This window comes from Schistocerca piceifrons, chromosome X (genome assembly GCF_021461385.2).
Source record: "Schistocerca piceifrons isolate TAMUIC-IGC-003096 chromosome X, iqSchPice1.1, whole genome shotgun sequence".
In the NCBI taxonomy this organism is placed as follows: Eukaryota; Metazoa; Arthropoda; class Insecta; order Orthoptera; family Acrididae; genus Schistocerca; species Schistocerca piceifrons.
The window spans coordinates 302,446,839-302,473,607 of NC_060149.1; positions in this window are offsets into that span (position 1 = coordinate 302,446,839).

The following is a 26,769-nucleotide window of genomic DNA, read 5'->3' on the forward strand; positions in this document are numbered from 1 at the left end:
TTTCATGCATCTTGCTCACCAGATGGTAGAGTTTTGTCATGACTGGCTCTCCCAAGGCCGTCAGTAGTTCCAATGGAATGTTGTCTACTCCGGGGGGCCTTGTTTCGACTCAGGTCTTGCAGTGCTCTGTCAAACTCTTCACGTAGTATCGTATCTCCCATTTCATCTTCATCTACATCCTCTTCCATTTCCATAATATTGTCCTCAAGTACATCGCCCTTGTATAGACCCTCTATATACTCCATCCACCTTTCTGCTTTCCCTTCTTTGATTAGAACTGGGTTTCCATCTGAGCTCTTGATGTTCATACATATCTCCCATTTCATCTTCACCTACATCCTCTTCCATTTCCATAATATTGTCCTCAAGTACATCGCCCTTGTATAGACCGTCTATATACTCCTTCCACCTTTCTGCTTTCCCTTCTTTGATTGGAACTGGGTTTCCATCTGAGCTCTTGATGTTCATACAAGTGGTTCTCTTATCTCCAAAGGTCTCTTTAACTTTCCTGAAGGCAGTATCTATTTTACCCCTAGTGAGATAAGCCTCTACATCCTTACGTTTGTCCTCTAGCCATCCCTGCTTAGCCATTTTGCACTTCCTGTCGATCTCATTTCTGAGACGTTTGTATTCCTTTTTGCCTGCTTCATTTACTGCATTTTTATATTTTCTCCTTTCATCAATTAAATTCAATATTTCTTCTGTTACCCAAGGATTTCTACTAGCCCTCGTCTTTTTACCTACTTGATCCTCTGCTGCCTTCACTACTTCATCCCTCAAAGCTACCCATTCTTCTTCTACTGTATCTCTTTCCCCCATTCCTGTCAATTGTTCCCTTATGATCTCCCTGAAACTCTGTACAACCTCTGGTTCTTTCAGTTTATCCAGGTCCCATCTCCTTAAGTTCCCACCTTTTTGCAGTTTCTTCAGTTTTTATCTACAGGTCATAACCAATAGATGGTGGCCAGAGTCCACATCTGCCCCTGGAAATGTCTTACAATTTAAAACCTGGTTCCTAAATCTCTGTCTTACCATTATACACTCCTGGAAATGGAAAAAAGAACACATTGACACCGGTGTGCCAGACCCACCATACTTGCTCCGGACACTGCGAGAGGGCTGTACAAGCATTGATCACACGCACGGCACAGCGGACACACCAGGAACCGCGGTGTTGGCCGTCGAATGGCGCTAGCTGCGCAGCATTTGTGCACCGCCGCCGTCAGTGTCAGCCAGTTTGCCGTGGCATACGGAGCTCCATCGCAGTCTTTAACACTGGTAGCATGCCGCGACAGCGTGGACGTGAACCGTATGTGCAGTTGACGGACTTTGAGCGAGGGCGTATAGTGGGCATGCGGGAGGCCGGGTGGACGTACCGCCGAATTGCTCAACACGTGGGGCGTGAGGTCTCCACAGTACATCGATGTTGTCGCCAGTGGTCGGCGGAAGGTGCACGTGCCCGTCGACCTGGGACCGGACCGCAGCGACGCACGGATGGACGCCAAGACCGTAGGATCCTACGCAGTGCCGTAGGGGACCGCACCGCCACTTCCCAGCAAATTAGGGACACTGTTGCTCCTAGGGTATCGGCGAGGACCATTCGCAACCGTCTCCATGAAGCTGGGCTACGGTCCCGCACACCGTTAGGCCGTCTTCCGCTCACGCCCCAACATCGTGCAGCCCGCCTCCAGTGGTGTCGCGACAGGCGTGAATGGAGGCACGAATGGAGACGTGTCGTCTTCAGCGATGAGAGTCGCTTCTGCCTTGGTGCCAATGATGGTCGTATGCGTGTTTGGCGCCGTGCACGTGAGCGCCACAATCAGGACTGCATACGACCGAGGCACACAGGGCCAACACCCGGCATCATGGTGTGGGGAGCGATCTCCTGCACTGGCCGTACACCACTGGTGATCGTCGAGGGGACACTGAATAGTGCACGGTACATCTAAACCGTCATCGAACCCATCGTTCTACCATTCCTAGACCGGCAAGGGAACTTGCTGTTCCAACAGGACAATGCACGTCCGCATGTATCCCGTGCCACCCAACGTGCTCTAGAAGGTGTAAGTCAACTACCCTGGCCAGCAAGATCTCCGGATCTGTCCCCCATTGAGCATGTTTGGGACTGGATGAAGCGTCGTCTCACGCGGTCTGCACGTCCAGCACGAACGCTGGTCCAACTGAGGCGCCAGGTGGAAATGGCATGGCAAGCCGTTCCACAGGACTACATCCAGCATCTCTACGATCGTCTCCATGGGAGAATAGCAGCCTGCATTGGTGCGAAAGGTGGGTATACACTGTACTAGTGCCGACATTGTGCATGCTCTGTTGCCTGTGTATATGTGCCTGTGGTTCTGTCAGTGTGATCATGTGATGTATCTGACCCCAGGAATGTGTCAATAAAGTTTCCCCTTCCTGGGACAATGAATTCACGGTGTTCTTATTTCAATTTCCAGGAGTGTATAATCTATCTGATACCTTTTAGTATCTCCAGGGTTATTCCATGTATACAACCTTCTTTCATGATTCTTAAACCAAGTGTTAGCTATGATTAAGTTATGCTCTGTGCAAAATTCTACCAGACGGCTTCCTCTTTCATTTCTCTCCCACAATCCATATTCACCCACTACGTTTCCTTCTCTCCCTTTTCCTACTCTCGAATTCCAGTCACCCATGACTATTAAATTTTCGTCACCCTTCACTATCTGAATAGTTTCTTTTATCTCATCATACATTTCTTCGTCATCTGCAGAACTAGTTGGCATATAAACTTGTACTACTGTAGTAGGTGTGGGGTTCGTATCTATCTTGGCCACAATAATGCGTTCACTATGCTGTTTGTAGTAGCTTACCTGCATTCCTATTTTCCTATTCATTATTAAATCTACTCCTGCATTACCCCTATTTGATTTTGTGTTTATAACCCTGTAGTCACCTGACCAGAAGTCTTGTTCCTCCTGCCACCGAACTTCACTAATTCCCACTATATCTAACTTTAACCTACCCATTTCCCTTTTTACATTTTCTAACCTACCTGCCCGATTAAGTGATCTGACATTCCACGCTCCAATCTCTAGAACGCCAGTTTTCTTTCTCCTGATAACGACATCCTCTTGAGTAGTCCCCGCCCGGAGATCCGAATGGGGGACTATTTTACCTCCGCAATATTTTACCCAAGAGGACGCCATCATCATTTAATCATACAGTAAAGCTGCATGCCCTCGGGAAAAATTACGGCCGTAGTTTCCCCTTGCTTTCAGCCGTTCGCAGTACCAGCACAGCAAGGCCGTTTTGGTTATTGTTACAAGGCCAGATCAGTCAATCATCCAGACTGTTGCCCTTGCAACTACTGAAAAGGCTGCTGCCCCTCTTCAGGAACCACACGTTTGTCTGGCCTCTCAACAGATACCCCTCCGTTGTGGTTGCACCTACGGTACGGCTATCTGTATCGCTGAGGCACGCAAGCCTCCCCACCAACGGCAAGGTCCATGTTTCATGGGGGGATGTAGGTAGAGAAGGGAAACTCTTACGGCCCAAGATGTTACCTACAGTCAACACACTGTTAACTAGTGAACAACTTATTACTGGGGCGATAAAAATAAACACCCGAAAGCTATAGTTTGTAGACGGCCCGACAGGGTTGTGGGTGCATATCAGAGTTGGAAGGTACTGTAATGGTGGCTTATGCCACCGAATGTATCAGGAAGACCAAATACAGTGGGAAGACACCAAATGTAGTGGATGGTTGCCAGGAGGTGCCGTATTAAAACTCGGCGAGAACTTTCCAAATGATTTCTTTGTTTCCACTACAGTACCACATTCACCTTGGTCTGCATTTCAGGGTCCCACAATACTGAGGCCACCACCCCAGTGACCCAGTACAACGTGCTGCTGCTGTGTCGGCTTAGCGGTCTTCTTCCCCGTTGACTCGTGCTCTGAATATCACACAAAACTAACTTTCCCTATCCTAAACGGTGGTGCCGCTACATTATTCCCCCCTTCGGAAAGACCCGGTCCCCAGGTCGTCCTTTAACTAACTCTTAAACTTGTTTGAATTGGCACTTATGACATACTTACTTACTATTAGAAAACTTAGACGTGGTCTAGTACTTCTAAGCACATGACAAGAGGGGAAAAACATAAAAAAATCCTTAATGGATGACCACGCTGCTGAACGCTCGTTCAACCCCTTACCTACGCCCTTGGTAACCAATCTACTGGGACTTGGACTACCCCTGGCTCCCTGTGGGAATCGGCTCTTCACCTGATCATAAAGAATACAACACATAACAAAGTTAAGGCTGCGATGACACTTGGCACAGAGGTGCTCAAAGTTATCGTTATTTGCCGTTGCCTTTCTCTATACTAGCGACATGTCGAACAAGCTGATCGTCTGATATGCGCCCCTCTTGCTCTAAAGTGAATTGGTTTCTGGATCTCAACAGACCTGGCTCTGGAGTTTGATTTAACAAGGCCAGATTCTGCCTTGGCAAAAACTCTAAAGTGACTTCTGGCCAATACAGCTGTGGCTGCGTAACATTCAACTGTGTCAGTCCTGAAATTGAAGCTGGCAGATGGAAGGTTGGCCCTATTATGTTACACTTAGTTCCATCGATTAAAATTCCGCTCCCCTCGAGCTCTATACGTTTCACTTCTGGAAATACTCCCTGCTCAAAACAACTTGCTACTACTACCAAATTGCCGGCCGCGGTGGTCTTGCGGTTCTAGGCGCTGCAGTCCGGAACGGCGGGACTGTTCCGGTCGCAGGTTCGAATCCTGCCTCGGGCATGGATGTGTGTGATGTCTTTAGGTTAGTTAGGTTTAAGTAGTTCTACGTTCTAGGGGACTGATGACCTAAGATGTTAAGTCTCATAGTGCTCAGCGCCATTTGAACCATACTACCAAATTCTCATAGGTGGAGGAAGATCCACTGCATCCTGACCCTTTGAAAGCTTAATTTTGGCTCCACGATGTCCCTTGGACAGTCTTTTCCTTTCCCCCTGGCTAAAAATAACTGCACCGTGCATGTGTCCCATATTTGTGGCTTCACAGATTTTCCTCCCACATTCACTATTTTTGATCCAAACCCAACACCGATTGTGTGACTACTTTCATCCTTAAATTTACGTTATATGAACTGGTGCAATAAACACGACTTTCCTGACCCAGCACTGTCGATAACTAAAAAATTAAACAGGAAATCGTACGACTCTGACATCGTTCAACACATATTTATTACTGCTTTGCCGAAAAATTTACTCCGACGCATTTATTTCTCCAGACCATCCTTTGGTTTCTCCTCCAACAACACTCCACATACGTCAGACGCTTCCCTTTTCAGTGACCTGAGGAGAGGGATCACCATCACTCTTCCTCCCTCTTCAAAAGGACTGCTTCCCCTAGCATGCTCACAATACTCGAAAACACATATAAAATACAATGCCTAATTACTCTACGCCAACCCAATGATACACAACACGAAAACAAAACAAAAAAAACTACAAATACTCTACTGCTTTCTAGATCGCAAAGCATACGGTACTTCATGCTGTATTCTATCTTAATGGTTGTCTTCGTGCATAGCACTTCTCTTCACTCTCTTTTTCTTCCTATTTTCCTTCCTGTGACACGCCTGGAATCACATCCGGGCAACCCTCAAATGGCCGTAACCGCCCAGTATGTACTATCGTTGTTCTAGTTGGTAGCTGAAGCTTAACATTAACAGGAGATGTGTTTTCAACAACTTGGTATGGCCCTTGATACCTCGTGAGGAACTTCTTTGTTATCCTTTATTGCGTATAGGGGCCGGACAACATTACCTATTGCCCCACTCTATACTGCGGTAAACTTCCTTTCCGCTTTGCTGCGTCTTCCTGCCTTTCCAAAGCCTTTGTATTCGCTTTTTGTACCCGTTTCCAAACATCTCGAATTGTTCTCGCGAATTTACGTACCGGTTCACTGGTCCTTCCTTTCTGTAGCCTCACTAAATCATACGGCGACGGCATTTTTCGCACGTACACTACCTCATGTGGAGACAAACCGGTATTTGTATGGACTTTTGCATTGTATGCGCATACAACATGCGTCAAATACTCGTCCCACTGATGGTGATGAGAATCCACATAAAAACTCAGCACCTTCCCGATTGTTCTGTGTACCCGTTTTGTCCTCCCATTCGCCTGTGGATGCAACGTGCTCGCCCTCAACGTCTTTATGTTCAACAGTTTACATAGTTCCTTCATTAAACCCGACATGAACTTGGTCCCTTGGTCAGTAATTATTGTCTCTGGTACACCAAACTTCAAAATCCAGTTACTTACTAACGCTTGTGCGACCACTGCTGCCTGTGGATTTGGCATAGCCACCTTGGAAAATGGTCTATTACTGTCAGCACGAGTCTGTTCCCCGATTGTGTTCGCCTAAAAGGTCCTAAGACATCGATCCCAAGCATAGAGAATGGACATGTCGCTTCTGGTAATCGCTGTAGCTGTATCTGTTTCCGACTCAAATCTGCTCTCTGCGCACATGGTATACAATTCTTTATATACTGATCCACATCTTCCTTCCTACCTCTCCACCAGTACCTCTCCGCCACTGTCGCATTCGTCGCTCTATACCCTCCATGACCAGATAACACGTGATAATGTGCTTCCTTTAAAACCTTATCTCTCAGCTTCGCTGGCACTACTACCCTTGGCCCTAACTTCGTTTCCTTGCACTGAAGACCGTCGTACATATTAAATTGTGGCTGTGTCCGATACAATTTACAATCGTTGTCAGCGTCCTGTAATTTTTGCCATACTGCTACGTCATAACCTATGACTTCTACTTTTGTCACTTTCCTACTTAGTGCATCCACATTACCGTGCTTCTTCCCAGGCTTGTGCACCACCTCGTAGTCGAATTCACTAAGCCTCACAGCCCATCTAGCGAGTCTAGTGGACGGATCCTACAACCCTCAACAACCACTTCAACGCAGCATGATCTGTCACTACCCGAAATCTTCTCCCATATAAATAACATTTAAAATATGTGATTCCATAGATTACGCTAAGCATCTCCCTCTCTGTTGTTGAGTAATTCTTCTCTGCTGCATTCAACTGCCTAGACGCATAGGCTACAGGATGTACTTACCCATCAATTTCCTGACTAAGAACACACCGTAATGCTTGATTCGATGCATCGCATGCTAGTATAAATTCCTTTTCAAAATCTGGAAACACAAAAACCGGACTTGATGTTAACACTTCTTTCAGTTTGTCAAACGCTTTCTGATACTCTTCTGTCCACTCAAATTTCACACCCTTCCGTAACAATCCCGTCAACAACTGCGCTAAATCTGCAAAACCCTTCACGAACTTTCGATAGAAATTGGAAAGTCCGATGAATGACTGCACTTCCTTAACTGTTTTCGGTTCCCAAAAATCCCTTACAGCCTGTACCAACCTCGTATCTGTTCGCACTCCATCCTTACTGATAATATGGCCCAAATATTTTACTTCTTCTAATGCGAAATGACACTTCTCCAGGCTCAATGTCAAACGAGCTGCTCTGAACCTCATAAAGGCTTCCCTTAACCGCTGTGACTGTTGCCCCATACTACCTGAAAACACTATAATGTCATCCAGATAGACCAGACACTGCCATGGTTTCAAACCCCTCAAGACACTGTCTAGCAACCTCTTGAAACGTTGCCAGAACGTTTTTCAAACCAAATGGCATTCTAGTGTACTGGTGATGGCCTCCAGGTGTAGAGAAAGCAGTTTTAGATTAGATTAGATTAGATTTACTTTCATTCCAATTGATCCGTAGTGAGGAGGTCCTCCAGGATGTGGAACATGTCAGAAAAACAACAATACATGACAAATATTTACAACTAAAACAAATAAGCTAATGTACCATTCCACAGGTCTCAAGTGGAATTTTCGTCATTTTTTAATGAACACTAAGAGTCATTTTACAAAAACTAATGCACTGAATTTAAAATAAAAAAGTGTTTTATTTATTTATAAGGTAATAAACATGTAATACAACTACTGTAATACTTATTTACAATGAACACATTACTGCACTGAAATGGTGCAGAAGTTAGATTATACTTACAGACACTCACACACACACACACACACACACACACACACACACACACACACACACACACACACACACACACAAATTTTCAATGAACACATTACTGCACTGAAATTGTGCAGAAGTTATGTTGTACTTATATACAAATCAGTTGGTTTTACTAAGAAATTCATCAACAGAGTAGAAGGAATTGGCCACCAATAAATCCTTTAGGCTTCTCTTAAACTGAATTTCATTGGTTGTTAAGCTTTTTATGGCTGCTGGCAAGTTATTGAAAATGTGTGTTCCTGAATAATGCACACCTTTTTGTACAAGACTAAGTGACTTTAAATCCTTGTGAAGATTATTCTTATTTCTAGTATTGATTCCATGAATTGAGCTGTTGGTTTGAAAAAGTGGTATATTTTTAATGACAAATTTCATTAAGGAATAAATATATTGGGAAGCAGTAGTTAGTATCCCTAGTTCCCTAAACAGGCTTCTGCAGGATGTTCTTGAGTTCACACCACATATAACTCTTACTGCACGTTTTTGTGCCCGGAAAACTTTAGCTTGGCTTGATGAATTACCCCAAAAAATAATCCCATATGACATTATGGAATGAAAGTAGGCATAGTATGCCAGCTTTTTCATTTTTATATCCCCTATGTCTGACAAAATTCGCATTGCAAACAGAGATTTGTTAAGACGCTTCAGCAGTTCTGTGGTGTGCTCCTCCCAGTTGAATTTATTATCAAGCTGTAATCCCAAGAATTTAACACTGTCCACTTCTTCTATCTTCTTTCATCGTATGTTAGACATATACTCGTGGGACACCCCTTACAAGTTGTGAACTGCATGTAGTGTGTTTTTTCAAAGTTTAGTGACAAAGAATTGGCTAGGAACCAGTGATTAATGTCCACAAATATTTTATTAGCTGATCTTTCTATGACTACACTTGATTTGCTATTTATTGCAATGTTTGTATCATTGGCAAACAAAACGAACTTGGCATCTGGTAATGTTACTGATGAAAGGTCATTGGTATACACAAGAAAAAGTAAGGGCCCCAAAATGGAACCTTGTGGGACCATACATGTATTTAGTTCCCAGTTGGATGATGCCTGATACTTGATACATCTCTTTCCTAATAACACCCTTTGTTTCCTGCCAGAGATATAAGATTTGAACCATTTCGCAGCATTTCCTGTTACACTATAATACTCTAATTTACTTAAAAGGATATTGTGATTTACACAGTCAAATGCCTTTGACAGATCACAAAATATACCAGTTGCCTGCAATTTTTTGTCTAATGAATTAAGCACATTTTCACTGTAAGTGTAGATAGCCTTCTCAATATCAGAACCTTTTAGAAATCCAAACTGTGACTTTGACAGTATGTTATTTGAGATAAGATGGTTATAAAGACGACTGTACATTACTTTTTCGAAAATTTTTGAGAATGCTGGCAACAGTGAAATTGGACGGAAATTTGATGCTATTTCTTTATCTCCCTTCTTAAACAGTGGCTTAACTTCAGCATATTTCAGCCATTCGGGAAATATTCCACTGGTAAACGACTGGTTACACAGATAGCTTAATATGTTACTTAGCTCAGAATCACATTCTTTAATTAACTTTGTTGATATTTCATCATACCCACTAGATGTTTTTGATTTTAAAGATTTTATGATGGACATTATTTCTGTTGGGGTAGTGAGGGTCAAATTCATATTATGGAAGTTACTTGAAATGTCTGGTCTAAGGTAATCCATAGCAGCATCTACCGAACCTGACAACCCCTGACGTTCCTCTGGAGCCACCTCTAACTGATGATAACCACTTGTCAAATCCATCGTAGAAAACTAATGGCACTGTCCTAAGTGATTCTAAGTCTCAGATATGTTTGGAATGGGGTATGCGTAGGTTACTGTCTTATTATTGAGGTATCGTTAGTCACAACAGAACCTGTATTTCTTAGTTACATCCGTAGACTTTTTAGGCACAGTGACAATGCCCGCTCTCCTGCAACTATTACTACGCTCTATAATACCGTCCGCAAGCTGCTGATCAATGAAATCCTCCACAAACGGCTGCAAATACCGTGGTGTTCTCTATGATTTACAGTAAACATGTGCTTCATTCGCTGTTGGTATCCTATGTTGTACTAATGGAGTTGCTGGTAACGGCCCTTGTGGAAAAACAAATCCTTAAATTCCCACAATAATTCTTCCATATGCTCTCTTTCTCGTCCTTTCAGATGCTTAATTTTGACACGCAATGGAGTTCTATCGCCAGTTAGTGGTTGATCGCTTCGCCTACCTCCCGAACACCAGTCTTCGTCATCTGGCACGTCTAACTTTGCTACTAAAACTCATTTCCTCAAATTCGCGTCTACAGCGCTAAAATTATCGACGTTCACGGGAACTACTCGCCCGTCGTTCCCCTCCTGTATGCGTACAACACTACGTTTCACAAAACAACCCAGTGAACCCAAATCTTCATTAACCTCCAACAGTTCAGTAACACATACTGTAACCGCAGGTAGATTCGACTCCACACTTACCCAAAGCGATTTCCCAGTGCCACTAGACACACACTCATGCGAATTAAGCCTTAATGCTAATGTACGAGGTTCAATTGGTTTGTTCATTACGTTGAACGCCCCTCGCGACAGCTCTGCATTGACAACAGTTTCCCCTAGCGGAAATAACATTCCACCAAGTTCCACAGTTCATTGTCCAAGGTCAATTTTGCCATGATGTTGATGCAAGAAATCTACTCCTAGGATCATGTCGTAGCCCTCACGTACCCATGGTACTACCTCCATGCAAGCATTAAATCGGACTTTCCCTATTCGAAAGTCAACTGTCACTGACCCCAGAGGTGTGACCTCCTCATCCCCCACTCCACGCAACCTATAACGTGGTGGGTCTAGCTTCCTTCGTCCCCTTATATTTTTAGTAGTCACTGACACTAGCGCCCCTGTGTCCAACAAAATCTTAAACGTTTTAGTTCCTATGGATCCAACCACTGAACATTCCACCGCCGCATACGTATTCGTAGCCTCTATTCCTTGGCGACTGGGTACGTTGCCTCTGCACATGTCCCGTACGACCACACTTAAAACATTTCACACCTGCCGTAAACACTGTTTGCCTCTCGCGTGCCCCTGTTGCCACGTCTATTTCCTCAGATTGAATTGCCAGCTGAATGGCCGAATACAAATCTTTCGGAGTCCCTTCACGCACTTTCCGTGACATATGCGCCGGTAACCCTCTCAAAAATACATCAAGTGCTCTTTACTCAGCCTCCTGCAACAGAACGCTATTCACTTCATCGCTCTGACCCAACTCGTAAGTATACTCATTAATTTCCCTTATCCTGTCCGCAAATTTCTCCACTGACTCCCCCTGTCTCTTAGTAATTGTACTTACCCTCTCCCTAAAGTACCGAGCGCTATTTTGTTTCTTGTATTTTTGTAAAAGCCCTTTCTTGAACTGTTTAAACTGTCCTGCCTTCCTTAAGGTCTCAGAACACCTTACATATGTTTTCGCTTCACCTGTTAGTCTAATCTTGGCTATATGTAACAACTGCTCGTCAGACCAACCATTCATCACCACTGAAGTCTCCAAGTCCTCCACAAACGAACGCACATCCTCAGATGCCTTGCCAGAAAACAGAATAATCAAACTTGCCGCGGCTGCATCAATCTCCTTCACCCTAGGCATAAACGACTGATCAGATGCGGTTTCCCGCTCACTTCTAGATGTTAATTCATTTCTCAACTGCGTATTGTCTGCTGTCAACTGTGCTACTTTTTCCAACAAAATCCGCGCCGTTTGTGGTTCCGACACACCTTGCCTCCTTGACTCTGCCACTATGTTGCTTTCGTTCCCAGTTAGTCCCGAAACAAATCGATTAAGTACAAGAATAATCTGACTTCCTACAGCTCCATATCGTCATACTCAGTATCATCATTCATAAACATATACAAAAGTAATCAAATGCCACCAAACAAAAATCTTACTGCCTCAAATACACTAACACTTACTGTGACAACAAAAAATACTATGCCCACGAAAACATGTACAATGTGGCTTGCCAGGAACCATACTCGAAAAAACAAAAAAGAAAGAAAACGTCCAATCTCAAACAGAACAATTTTGGCAGCACTCACCACATCTTGTGACCATAATGCAGGTGGTGGGCTCGAACGTCATACTGGACAGACGACGTCCGCTATTATGACACTAAATGTAATGGCTGATTGCCAGGAGGTGCCGACAGCCGGCTCAGCAGTCTTCTTCCCCATTGATTCAGCGCTGCTCCGCCGGGAGCTGTAGGCCGGCCCCGCTGCTGCTTCTTCCTCGCTGGCGTAGCTGAGAACGCGGCGGCGATGACCACCCGCGATCTGGCGTCCGAATCTGCTGCCCTTGCCTCGGGAAGTGTCCAGCGTGTGTCGGGAGCCGAGACGACTGCCCGCAGTAGTGAGCTGAAGGGTGGCCCGCCTGGCTTGCTGCGGACCCCGCGTCGGTCTCAGAGAGTCGAACCAACGACCCGGCGTGGACTGGGACGCTGGCGCCCCATCTGTTGCTGTATGTAGCCCGGTGGTGAGATACGCCCCGCCGTCCAGGAGAGCTGCCACACTTGAATGAATCTCGTTAGAAAATGGCACTTATTTATACTTGGCTGTGCGCCATTGCTTTACCAAGAGGGCCGCTTTGCATCACGTATGCATAACACTTAGGTTGGTCAGTGGCCCTCTTCTGCTTGTGACTTGCGCCATGGAAATTGCTGTGTGCGCCCTCTCCGGCAGTTCTAGGCCCCTGTGGCCTCTATTTGCCTTCGCAACTGCTGGTATGCGTAACTTACTGCAATCTGGCTAGCACCTGCCTGTAACTCGTGCTCCAAATATCGCACAAAACTAACTTTCCCTATCCTAAGCGGTGTTGCCGCTGCAGCACAAACAGAAATATCGAAGCACATCTAGTAAGCACTAAGAACAAATACTTACGGAAAAAAAAATCCGAGCAGCAATAGAAATCAACTCTGTACACATGCCAAATCCTTGTTGCAGACCCCTACATGATAGGGTGGTAGTCAAATGAACATGTAGAACTGTGTCCAGACTTAAGACTCTGTCAAGTGCAGCACTACATGAGTCTGCAGACAGGCTCTCTGATGGGTCATAGCAGTACACACAATTGTTTCCAGACTTTGATTTTCTAATACATCCACCATCTGCACCACTCATTGAATCTCTTATAGGTATGAAGTGACTGTTATTATACTTTTCATGATCATCCTGTCCAAAATGCATGCATGTGCATCTTCAAGGAGAGGGGAAATCTTAGGACTGTTTAGTAGGTTGGCATATAAGACGCTCAAATATTTTCACAGAAAATCAATGAACAAGTGGGTATGTTAGCAATAAGAGCGTATACAAATGGCAAGGTGTCAAGAAAATATGAAAAATGACATAAAATTGGTAAAATTGAGGGAACGCCTGGTATTATCACGTAAAACTGAAGTAAATACATGAACATTGAGGGAAATACGATGAAGTATGTAAAATAGTGAAAACCTCGTAAAATTACGGAAGTTGAGTGGGCATACTTCAAATTAGAAAAAAATTACCAGTAATATTGAGTGAAATCGATAATATTACTTGTTTTGGAGGAGGAGAGTGAACTGATGCTGCATATAGGCCTAAATACCTTAATAGTGGAAAGGGAAGGAATTCTAGAGACAACAATATTGTCTCACACATGAGCAATACAGCCTCACATCGGACCATGACTTCTATGTGCAAGAGGGAGGCTAGCAGGAACGGTGGTAAACTGCAGTAAGACTGTGACATCTACTCTGGCTAATGATCATGATATTTATTTCCTCGTAAGATCTCACTGTTTCTTTGTATGCATTTTCGGCTATCAACAGTCATTTTGTAGGGTGGTTGTGAACATATCATAATTTCCGAACCGTAACTGAGCTTGAACTCCCTAAACAGTAGGCATCATACAACTTCAGAAACCTATGTAGTGTTTGTGTAACAAAGAATCCGGTGTTTTCTTTGGTATTCAAGGTAGATGTTTTATCACCTTACAGTTTGTCACCGTACTTTATCGTAGAAAAACTTGCGTGTAGAATGTATGTCATGCGCTGGAAATATATTTCTTACATTGGAATATTAACAACGTTGCATTCTACATGACTAATGATTGGTTGGAAACTGGACAGCTCTAGCATTATGGTATGTTTAAGGGGAGAATCATGTAGCCCTTGGAATGCATTTATGTTCCACAATCATTTCTCTCTTTCCGACATCTCCTTGGCGTAGACACCAAATATCTGAACAATAATTCAGATTTGTTAGCACAAGTGATGTATGTAAAATGTTTTAGCTTTTTTTCTAAATCGCAGACAGGGGTTTGTGAGTTACTGCAAACCCTGTGTGTGTGTGTGTGTGTGTGTGTGTGTGTGTGTGTGTGTGTGTGTGTGTGCGCGCGCGCGCGCGCGCGTGTACATTTTCTTGACAGTTGTCCTGTATAAAGAGTTATTCCAGCACGGAGTGCAATTTCACGTGTCAAACACCAGTGCTATGCATTTGTCTGTTTCCTCATAAGATGAATTTTCCATTGCTGGCGATCATTTCATAGGAATGATGTGAGCATAGCATAATTTCTGAAGTGTAATCGGATTTGAGCACTGGGTATTATACACCAACGAAAAGTATATTGTGCATGCATAACAAAGAGTCTATGGTTTTCTTTGCTGCAGAAGGAAGTAGTTTTATCATCTTAAAGTTTGTCACCATGGTGAGTGGGATAGAAAATTTGCAGTGTGGATGTATGTCAGATGTTGGACATCCATGTCCTGCATTAGAGTATTAAGGGCGTTGCACATCACATAGTTATAACATGTTTAAGTGCAGAGCCGTCCATCATTACGAGTGTGTGTGTGTGTGTGTGTATGTTATGTTTTACGATCATTTCTCTCTTCCTAATACCTTCTTGGTACTGATCCCAGACATGAGAACAATACTACATAGCTGATAGCACAGTTGATTTATGTAAAATGCTTCCAATTCCATCCACCACCACTGTCTGGCACTGAAATTACAGAAGAGCTGGTAATTTTGCTAAAATTGATCGAACTATCAACTGTGGTGCCTATTACAGTACATTGACGGTGTCTTTTCCATCCTATCCGTCCAGTGGTGCACTGTTGATTACAACATAATGATTCACTGATATCACATACTTGAGATGGAGAGAGTCTTGGTGTTAGCAACACGTTCCATCGAAACAGTGATCGTGTACATGACTGCAATATAAGGAATCAATGGTCTTGGTCTCTTTGAAACGGAACATTGAGACATCTGCTATGCTATCACTGTGGAAAATTTGATTAAATGTAGGGGTCATCACCTTCAGACAGCTGTTTGGAAACGCTCCACAATGGTGCAAACTCTTCCAGTTTCCATATGTTGCAATGTCTTCCACATTTTTTTCAGTAAGAAACACAGCCCGTGTCTCTTATTTAAATCATTCTGTGTGCAGTGAAAGCAGTATAGTTTACACCATGTGATGTCCAGCTTTCTGTGAGAGCCAATGGATGAAGCGTGTTATTGTTGGTTTAGCATCTGACACAGACCTCAAAGTCGTGTTGGAAAATGTTTGGCGGAGTACAAAGATGTTGTCACACACTGCTTGGTTTTGTTACAGCAGGAAAAGAATGTATCAAACTGCTTATGAAACAACAACACACGAACTCTCTCTTTGTGATATAATCGATACAGTCTTTCTCCAGTACAGGCGACCAAACTTTACACAGGTTCATGAAAGCAAGTTTGATCACTGGTCGCCTGCACTAGTGGACTGACAACATGTATATTTAATGGTATCATCACACATGGTCTATGAGTCTATGTCAACATGCAGATGGTATTTGTTTCCCCACTATATCGGATGAAAGAGAAATACGGTAAAATCTTAATGAGTTCTCTACCAGGTAACCTTGGCAAAGCTTTTACACTTCATAGTTTTACTCCATTGGATATTACAAAAATAACGATGGAGAGAGAGATACTATGCTGTCGACAAAGACTTGGTCACCATCACACTGCCGTATTTCTGGAGTGGTAATCATAGAAACATGATAAAGGACATTAGGACATGTACGGATTGATTTATAGACCGTCACTCGCTATTGATGAATTGTAGCTGTTATGCTTTTGGACTTCTGTATGCAATCCACATATACTCTCCATGGTTGCGAATTTCCTCCTGTACATTAGTGTGCTATTTTTCTCGTCGTGACAGCTCTCTACCTGTCAGCCTTCTATAACGGAACAGTGCTGCGGAATGTAATGGGATTTCGAAAGAATCAGCATGGGTCTGCAACTTAGTGGGGGACATCTTTTACTTATCAAAATCAGCTAGATTCAAATGTTGTATACCGAAGTCTGTAAGATTAATGAGATTACAACAGGTAAGCGATATTCTGACGAAAGGGGCGTTAAGAGATGAGCTCTATGCCGTTTTCTTCTAACAAGGGAACCTCCCCATCGCACCTCCCTCAGATTTAGTTATAATTTGGCACAGTGGATGGGCCTTGAAAAACTGAACACCGATCAGTCGAGAAAACAGGAAGAAGTTGTGTGAAACTATGAAAAATACGCAAAATATACAAACTGAGAAGTTCATTGGCAACATCAAGGACGATATTGGCACAGGAGCGCCGTGGTCCTGTGGTTAGCGTGAACATCTGCGGAGCGAGAGGTCCTTGGTTCTACCCTCGAGCGAAAAGTTTACTTACTTTATTTTTGCAAAGTTGTGATCTGTCCGTTCGTTCATTGACGTCTCTGTTCACTGTAAAAAGTTTAGTGTCTGTGTTTTGCGACCGCACCGCAAAACCATGCGATTAGTAGACGAAAGGACGTGCCTCTCCAATGGGAACCGAAAACATTTGATCCAGGAAAACACGTCTGATATATTCTATACGACACTGGTGACGGCATGTGTGTCACATGACAGGAGATGTTGTCGACCCACCTAACTTGCACACTTGGCGAATGGGTAAAAAGATTCTTCTACCTTGCCCGATTTAGGTTTTCTTGTGGATGTGATAATCACTCCCAAAAAAGTTATGAAAACATAAGAGTTTGTCACATAAACTGCAACAAATGAATGCAACAGTTTCACAGTCGCACAGTTTTCTCTGTGCTCTGTCAAAACATATGTTTTTAACGTTTTCAAATTTTTCCGTGTGTAGACCGTCAAATCCTGCATATGTCCAAGCAAATCTGAACATGTCCTGGAATTTTGGAGAGCTAATTTGATTATGTGTGAGTGCCTGAACTCTGATAATTGTCTGAAAATAAAAATTTAAACTTTTTACTGGAAGGAACACTTGAATCAAGGACCTCTTGTTCTGCAGCTGCTCACGCTAACCACGGGACCACGGCGCTCCTGTGCCCACATATCCTTGATGTTACCTATGTTCCCATGGACTACTCAGTTTGTATATTTTGCTTATTTTTTCATAGTTCCACACAACTTCTTCCTGTTTTCTCGATTGATCTGTGTTCAGTTTTTCAAGGCCTATCCACTGTGCCAAATTATAACTAAATCTGAGGGGGGTGCGACGGGGAGGTTCCCTTGCAAGTATTGTGGGCAAGCATATTACAGCCTCTCACATATGTCTCGCAAGGTGACTGCAGTGAGAAAATTAGGAGCTAATACGAAGGTTTCTACAGATAGACAATTAGCAGCAAGAGTTACGTCTCTTATTTTCTCGATAAGTAAGAGACAACATTCTTCCACAAGTTTTGTGTACCTATAAATGGATGGAGTGACATCTTAAAAGGTAGACTAAATTTACATTTACATTTATATGTTTAGATTGCAAGCTATCGTATGGTATGAGGTGGAGGGTACATTGTACCACTATTAGTCATTCCCTTTCCTATTCCACTCACAAATAGAGGGAAGGTAGAAGACTACCTATATGTCCCCTATGAGCATTATCTTATCTTTGTGGTTATTATGCGAAATGTATGTTGGCAGCTGTAGAGTTCTTCTGCAGTCAGCTTCAAATGTCGGTTCTCAATAGTCTTCCTCGAAAAGAACATCTTCCTTCCAGGGATTCCCATTTGAGTTCTCGAAGGATCTGCTCACTAATTTTGCAGGAGCCATTAGGAACGCTTCAATACGGATGTATTCTCAGGGAAAACTAGTTCCGCAGACTCGTACTCGTTTGGGATGTGGCAGTGAGTAGACACGTATTCTGGTATTTGCTCACTGCGTCAGCCTTTCCAGGATATTTCGAAAACACATCTCAGAATGTTTCAGTTTGCAGGAGGGATGTGGGGAAGCATATTGTTCTACACCCTGGTGTTTACCCAACGGCATTTAAACGCCCAGTCCTTTTGAGAAGGATAGGACAACTTTTGCGAATATGGAATCATCAACAGACGTCCAGCACAGCGAGCAGCGGGTTGTCGGCTCGGAGTGGTACAGCCCTGATACACAGGCGGAGGTTTCCAACCTCGTGGCAGCTGTTGTCATAGAATCGAGCAGTGGGGGTGGAGAAGCATGTGAGACATCCTATAACCCTCATAGACTGACAGCTCTCAGCAGGATTAGTTTGGGAGCAGTGTACCAGAATTCTAAGTAACTTACTTCTACCAGCACAATAAGACAACCTAAGAGATAGAACGCAGCATTTGATATCTTTAGCTATTTCACGACGATTATCACCAAATGGTTCAATTGGCTCTGAGCACTATGGGACTTAACATCTCAGGTCATCAGTCCCCTAGAACTTAGAACTACGTAAACCTAACTAACCTAAGGACATCACACACATCCATGACCCAGGCAGGATTCGAACCTGCGACCGTAGCGATCGCGAAGTTCCAGACTGAAACGCCTAGAACCGCTCGGCCACCAACGGCCGGCCGATTATCACCTATTGGATATCAGAGGAAGTGACGACGTCTATAACGGTTACCAGGCGAGTGAAACCAAACTGCCAGAAAAAAATTACTTATCATACCAGGGGGCTTTCGTGATCAATTTAATTAATTAGCATATCAACTCGATAACAATGATGTGCCACCGGGTGGATGGAAGCGAGGGTGCGAATACCATGTAGATTATTCAAGAATTCGAGTGGTAATAAGATTTTTTTCGCTGCTGTAAGATCTTAACGAATTTCAATCTCTCATCTACACACGGAGAGATTATCATCGTAATAAAATCAGCTATGTTATCGAATTTATAAAGTGATATATAGTATAAACCTGGTATTTGCAACTTTTATGTGCTGTTACTTTGACAGACTTCGTATGTAACGAGACATTTGTTTGCTTTATGAGAGTTCAAAAGTGAGGAGACATCCTGTGACAGAGGTAGACCATGCTCTTATCACTCCAAAAACGAGTTTAATATTCTAATCTTGTGATGCAGGACATGTCAGATAACAGATGAGAGAATACTTAGAGGAAATATAGCTGTGCCATGGTTTTGTACAGAATTTTCACAACAAGTAACGTTACTTGCGTGATGTGAAAACGTACGGTCCGATTTTTTCTATATCTGAAAATAATTTGTATAGAAGGGAGGGAGCTACATTCCTCGCGAGAAATTCGAGGTGTATTGACAAAACAATATTACCGTTTCGGATTTTTTAAACTGAGGAGTCTATGTCAGTGATGGAACTGTTACATGCGTCCCAGCTGCTCGTGCTTCACTTGCATTGTACTGCAGTTGGTGGTGGGGTCACGAGTGAGTCGGGCAGCAACAGTAAGTTGCAGATTAGCCTGGCCGCCAGCATCCAGTGGTTTCTCACCTGGATGGCTCTTCAGGTACACAATACACTCGGTGTATGGCGCTGTACTACACTTGAGGTGGCTGGTCAGTTTCCTTTTTCGTCTTGAGACACAGTGTTCAGGTAAGATAATGAGCACTACACTCGTAAAAAATATTATATGTTATATTTCCCGTGTTTCTGTTGGATAGGATGTGACTTTCAACTTGCAAATATGTATAAGTATGGCGGCTGTTCGTAACACTAACAGGGGACGCACAACACTGAACACTCACTTATAACAGAACTATACAGGTGACAGGGCGTCAGATGGGGGGGCGGGGGGGGGGGGGGGGAGGAGGATCCGGACCTATGACAGGGAAAAGGGGTTGCTACAGGAGTCCTGTATACAGGGGCAAGATGTTACAAGCACAGTGCTGCTCCAGGATGATGCCCTCTCTCCCTCCATTTATCCCTCCTAACAACTCTGATCCTCACCTCCCCCTCCTTTCCTCTGTCCTTTCCCTGGACTCCCTCTTCCCCCCCCCCCCCTTTCCATCCTGTTTTTCCCCCGCCTACCCTCTCTCTGCCTCCCTTCTCTCCCCTGAGTCCTTTCTGCTCTCCCCTCCACTGCTTTTCCCACTCCTCCTCACATCCACCCAGCCCCCCCCCCCCCTTTTTCTATGTCCTCTCCCTCCATCGACTGCCCCCCTTCTCCCCATCGTAGGTCCGGATCCTCCCCCCATCTGCCGCCATGTCACCTGTATAGTGCTGTTGTAAGTGAGTGTTCAGTGTTGTGCGTCACCTGTTAGTGTTACGAACAGCCGCCATACTGTCGCTAGTTATGTTTTTTATCTTGTGCGAACAGAAACCAGACTGTCGCCATGTGTTTTTTAATTGTGCCTGTCTACTTTTATATTTTAAATTCCACAACTTAACGCCATTTTACAGTTTTTTCTACAATGTCATCGTTTTATTGTCTGTTTTTTTCTTGTTTGTTTCTATTCTCATTATGTTTTTTAACTTTTCTGTAGGCTGTAGAGCAGCATATTACATTGCTGCCAGACCGCCCCCCCCCTCCCCCCCTCTGGGGGACAGTGGGTCGCTGTTCTAATATAGTTATTACCCATCCTTATCTTCCTCCCAGCAGCAGCTATTCATTTTTAGATCAACAAGTACCACATTGCGTACAAAATAAAGACTTACATCCATCCTATCCAGCAGCCCAGCAGAGACTGCATCCTTATCCCACCAATTTTCAGATGGAGGAGGAGAGGGGAGGGGAGGGGAGTGAAGTGAAGTAGGGCCAGCAGCACCCTCTGGTGATAGTGTTGTGAGCTAGGTGAGTTAGTCTCTAAATCTCAAGGTGAACACACAAGATTTGATATTCCCACTGTTCAATTTGAATTTCCCAGCATTTTTTGAATTTCTCACCAAATTTTAATTTCCCATCATTTCCAGGGGTGGGGTGAGGGAGGAGGATAATGGAGTGGTAGGGGAAGGGACACACGCTGGATGGGAAAAAACTCATGATGTCATCAGGGGGTGGGAATTATTAGTTGATCAATTAATTAATTAAATTAAAGCACAAGCATTTATCTGCATGAGTTCTGAAATGAATCTTCACCCCATCCCACTACATTGCCATTATTTGTCTAAAAGTATTCACCCCATGCTCATCTAATACCTTTCTTTTCCACTCATTGTGTAGGAGGCTCTGGATACAATCTTCAGCTGTGTGCTTCCAAGTAGTACACTTATTAAATTCGTCCCTGCTCATCACCAACATTTCCTCAATTGCACACATGGATGTTTGCATTGGAGCAGAGGAGCATCTCGCCTCTGGTGCTTTGGAAGACTGACTGGACTTTTATTAAATGAGATACAGTTCCACCACACACATTTATTAGCATGAGCTGTGAAATGTAACTTTTTTTTTTTCAAAGCAAGCTGGTCATTCAACAAATATTTGGAATTTAAATAAGAATGTTTCTCTGTTTTGAACTTTTTTTAAGGAGTTCATTTTGTAGCCCTTATTGATTATATGCAAAATTTCTACATTAAATAAAAGTGGAGGAGGAAGAGTGTGTTTTTCAATTTTGAATTTTCTCTATCTTCATTGAGCAATGACAGACAGGGGGGGGGGGGGGGGCAATTAAGACCCACTTTTGTGAGCACTTGCTCAATGAGACAATGGAAATTCATATAAGTCAACTTTTGAACAAAGTTTGAAATATACAGTGGAATGATATAGAAATTTATTGAGATAACGTATAGAATTAGTAGATCTGTAGTTTTGAAACAAACAACCTCAAGTTTCACATAAAAGTGTCAAGTGACATTTTGGTTCAATGTGACTACAATTTGCGATACGAAAAATATCCCATCAGTAATCAATTTCTTCCCACATTCATTGCAACAAATCAGGTTAACTTTTACAACGGCAGTGTAGATTCAATTCTTCATGTCAGCTAAATGTTTTGGTAAGGGAGGAACATACACATGATCTTTAATGCAAACTCAGAGAAAGAAATCCAATGGTGCCAAGTCTGGGGAGTAAGGTGGCCATGCGATTGGTCCTTCACAGCCAGTCCACCAACCTGGGAAGGGATTATTGATGAAACCTGAAACTTCTGTGAGGGAATAAGGTGTTGCACCATTTGGCTGGCAGTAAACCATCCAATCTCAGTCATCCTCATAAATCTGTGGAATTAAAAAGTTTTCAAGCACATCCAGATACCCAATACCAGTGACAGTTTTCCCCATGAAGAAGAAAGGGCCATACACTTTCATTTTGCTAAGGCCACAAAACACATTAACTCTGAGGCTGTCACATAAGTGTTCCACAAGTGCTTGTGGATTTTCACTGCCCTATATTCTGCAATTGTAGGTGTTCGCCATGCGACTGATATGAAATGTTGTCTCATTGCTGTTCAGGAATGTCTATGCTCCACATCAGTGAAAGTAGCCATTTTAACTGTGCACTACACTGGTGCTCCTGCTGGCATAATGGGGTACTGATGCACTATGTGAATCAAACTTAAAGTACCAAGCAAGGTGGCATAGTGGTTAGCACACTGGACTCACATTCAGGAGGGCGACACTTCAATCTTCATCCGCACATCTTGATTTAAGTTTTCTGTGATTTCCCTAGATCACTTCAGGCAAATACCTGGATGCTTTCTTTGAAAGGGCATGGCTGACTTCCTACCACATCCTTCCCTAACCCAATGGGTCCCCTCCACCAAATCAACCAACCAGCCAACCAAACTTAAGGTTGTTCACTACAAAATGACACATCTACCCATTCCGTAAGTTATCTCAAATAAATTTGTATATAATTCCAAAGCTGTATAGCCCTTTTTGATTCTCTCTTTATAAGCATGTTTAATTCTCAAATATTGTTGAACAATGCCTGATATGTATATGTTCACATGTTTGATGGCTCTGTGGTGGATGGTTATGTCAACGCCAGTGAAATAGCCACCAGCCATTCAAAACAAATTTTTTGTGGTGAATCTACAATCATAGTACCTTAATCTAACTTTTGGCCACTGAGCCACTGCACAAGTGTCCACTGCCAGGAGGATGAATGTGCATCTCTTGATTTTTCCGTTTCCAAGAAGAACATATGTGAGAGTTATAGCTTATTTTCAAATTATGTGACTTTTGATTCCCTGTTATTTTGGATAAAGTATGAATGTGCTTGCTGCAATTTTCTAGTTTCCTATCATTTTAGCTCATATCTTGCGGGACGTGGTTGCAATGCTGTTATAACATCGTACTAGCATTGCGAAGGATAGCTTCTGTAGTCCACTTTGTGTGAGCACTTCACTTCTAATACCTGTAGCCTGTGGTACATTACCACCCAGACTGTGGCGTCGTATCACAGCACTTTGCCTACAATGCAGAGGTTTCTTTCAATGACATGGCATGTTCACTGGTAGACCTAGCGCTCCTTAGGCAGCTGGTGCATGCAGACTGCTCCCAGGGGCGGCAATGTGTCCGGAGGACCGTTTCCCTCCTCATTGTAGTGCTAAATAAAGATTCAGGTGGGGAGATCCAAACTTAGAGTTAGGAGAAGTAGTACCGAGTGCCCATACACCTCTCAGTGAATAATATTTTGAGGAGAACTTGTGAGTGAGGTCAGCAGACACCTATCTAACATCTTTTGTCTCTGATGTTAATGTGATAGTGCCCATACTTCAGAACTTGGGCTCTGTCGTCACTAATGCAACTAAGCAATTTTTTTTTAAATTCCCGCCAAAATATGAATTTCCTGCCATATTACACATACAGCAATTGACAGTAGTAGGACAATGTGTGTTCTGGCACACTTATGATTTCAAATTTATTATGCAAATTGATCATTTAGATACCTCTGTCCCTTGATGATGTCATGGGTTATCTCTAGCTGGCATGTGTCGCTTCCCCCACAACTCCTCTGAGAAATTCCTGAGTGGGAAATTCAAATTTTTGGCAGTAAATTAAAAAATGGCGGGAAATTCAAATATTTGGTGAGAAATAGGGCAATTGGGCCACCTAACTCCACTCACTCCTACTACGTCACCCAACACCACCACCCTTCCTCCCTTCCCCCCCTCCCTCACCACTGCCACAATTCCACCCCTCCTACACTTGTGAGGGAGCTTTAGTCTGTGCCAGGCTTCCTGAGAGGAATGATGCAGTTGTTTACTGTGTACTATGTATTCAAGGGATGAAATGTCTGTGCTGGAGAAGGGAGAGTTTAACAGGTGTACTAACTATAATCATGCAGCTGAAGACTGCACGATTAGCATCTCTTATAAAATGATGAACATTAGTCCATTTCATTTAGGTATTAATGTTAGCAATAGCTTATGTGGAACTATTTGCCACATTTTTCATGCATGTGATACATAAATTCCTTTTTATATATACTTTTTTTTAGGTTAAAGGTCTCAGGAAGCTACAGAAAGGGCAGCAGTCTAAAAGAGGACAAGACAAGCACAGGAATGTAGACCCAGCAACAATCCGTATTGTAGTTGTAAATTGTTGTAGCTGTGTTGGGAAACAATCAGAGATCCAACTGATAATAGAAAGCACTGAAGCTCAAATGATAGGCATAAATTGTAATTGTACTGCATGTTTTCTCAGAAAATTATTTTGAACAATTAGTTCAGGAGCCCATACAAAGTGTAAATGACTGCAAAAACATACTTGACCTCTTAGCAACAAATAATCCTGAGCAAAGAGGGAGCATCATGATGAATACAGGGATTAGTGACCATAAGGAAACTGTAGCAAGACTGAATACTGTAACATCCAAACCAACCAAAAATAAACACAAACTACATTTATTTAAAGTAGCAGATAAAAATTCACTTGATGCCTTTCTAAGTGACAGTTTCCTCCCCTTCTCATCTGACTATGTTAGTGTAGACCAGTTGCAGTTTGAATTCGAGAAAGGCTGGTGGATGTGGATACAGAGGGGCATGTGTTCAGCACACTGCTCTCCCATCCATTGTCAGTTTTCGTGATCAGTGCCACCACTCCTTAATCAAGCAGCTCCTGAATTGGCCTCACAAGATCTGACTGCACCCAACTGGCCAACAGCACTCAGTACACTCAGATGGTGACCTATCCAAGTGCTAGCCAAGCCCAACATGCTTAGCTTTGATGATCTGACATGAACTGGTGTTACCACTGTGGGAAGGCCATTGGCAATTGAGAGATATACACCACATAAATTAATAAGAGATGGTACTGATTCCCATGCTACACAAAATGGGTCAGAACACTGTTGCAGAAGCAATGAAAAAAGCATGTCAAATTTAAAAATCTGCAAAATTCTCAAGATTGGTAAAGTTTTACTTAGGATGAACTTCAATGCAAGATGCTTTTAATAGTTTCCACAGTGAAACTCTGTCTTGAAATCTGGCAGAAAATTCGAAGAGATTCTGGTCATATGTAAAGGACACCAGCAGCAAGATAGATTCAATACCTTCACTGAGCAACAACTATGGAGATGTCACTGATGACAGTGTCACTAAAGCAGAGTTACTAAACACAGTTTTCCAAAACTCCTTCATCAAAGAAGATGAAGTAAAAATTCCAGTATTTGAATCTCGGACAACTGCCAACAAGAGTAACGCAGAAGTAGATATCATTGGTGTAGCGAAGCAGCTTAACTTACTTAATAAGGGCAAGGCCTCTGGACCAGAATTTACATCACTAAGGTTCCTTTCAGAATATGCCGATACAATAGCTCCATACTTAACAATATATACACCCCCTTGCTCTTCGAAAGTTACATACCTAAAGACTGGAAAGTTGCACAAGTCACACCAATACCCAAAAAAGAAATAGGAGTAATCCACTGAATTACAGACCCATTTCACTAACATTGATTTTCAGTAGGATTTTGGAACATTATGAATTGTCTCAAGGAAAATGATCTGTTGACACACAGTCAGCATGGATTCATTCCTGTGACACACAACGAGTTCTTTATTTTCATGAAGTAACAAGTAATATCAACAGGGAATGTCAAATTGATTCCATATTTGTGGTTTTCCAGAAGGCTTTTGACACCACTCCTCACAAGCATCTTCTACATCAAATTGTGTGCCTATAGAGCATCATCTCACTTGTGTGACTGGATTCATGATTTCCTGCCAGAAAGGTCACAGTTTTTAGTAATTAATGGAAGGTCATTGAGTAAAACAGCAGTAATATCTGGCGTTCCCCAAGTAAGTCTCACAGTCCCTCTGCTGTTACTGATCTGCATAAATGACATGAGAGACAATCTGAACAGTCCACTTCGATTGTTTGCAAATGATGCAGTCAATTACTATCTTGTTAAGTCATCAGGTGATCAAAACTAATTGCAAAACGTTT